Source organism: Octopus bimaculoides, chromosome 28 (assembly GCF_001194135.2).
Source record: "Octopus bimaculoides isolate UCB-OBI-ISO-001 chromosome 28, ASM119413v2, whole genome shotgun sequence".
Taxonomy (NCBI): Eukaryota; Metazoa; Mollusca; class Cephalopoda; order Octopoda; family Octopodidae; genus Octopus; species Octopus bimaculoides.
Genome location: NC_069008.1, coordinates 4,355,073 through 4,355,874, shown reverse-complemented (window position 1 = coordinate 4,355,874; position 802 = coordinate 4,355,073).

Here is an 802-nt window from a genome sequence, read left to right as displayed (position 1 = left end):
CCATATATATATGTGTATATATACAAACACATCCATATATATATATATATATATAATTGTGTGTGAATTTGTTTCAGATTTTGGCACAAGGCCAGCAGGCCCAAGGGAGGGCCTACATTGATTAAATTGACTCCAGTGTTTAACTGGCACTTATTTTACCGACCCCAAAATGACAAAAGGTAAAGATGACCTCAGTGGAATTTGAACTCGGAATGTGATGACAGATGAAATGCTGTTAGGCATTTGGTCCAGCGTGCTAATGGTTCTGCCAACACATTACCTTATGCGTGTGTACATGCGTGTGTACATGCGTGTGTACATGCGTGTGTGCGTATACATGTGCATATGATTATATAGGCATAGGTGTGGCTGCGTGGTAAGAAGTTTGCTTCCCAACCACATGGTTCTAGATTCAGTCCCACCGCACGGTACCTGGGACAAGTGTCTTCAATTATAACCTCAGGCCAATCAAAATCTTGTGTATATGGTAGTTGAAAATTGAAAAAAGCTCATCATATATATATATATATATATATATATATATAGCTATGATCAAAGTTTAATATCTACTCTTATCAGTTTTATATATATATATATATAATAATATTAGGGACAAAATCCAAAATTACAGGTAAAAACTAAATTAAAATCAATTTATAAAAAATTAAAATTAAATTGAGCTTTATAGATAAAATATATATAAAATATATAGTTTTAGGGAAAATAACCAAGTTATCTTTATCTTATGATATTTACTTTGTTTTATATTATACTCATTTATTGTGCTTTTAATTGTTAATTT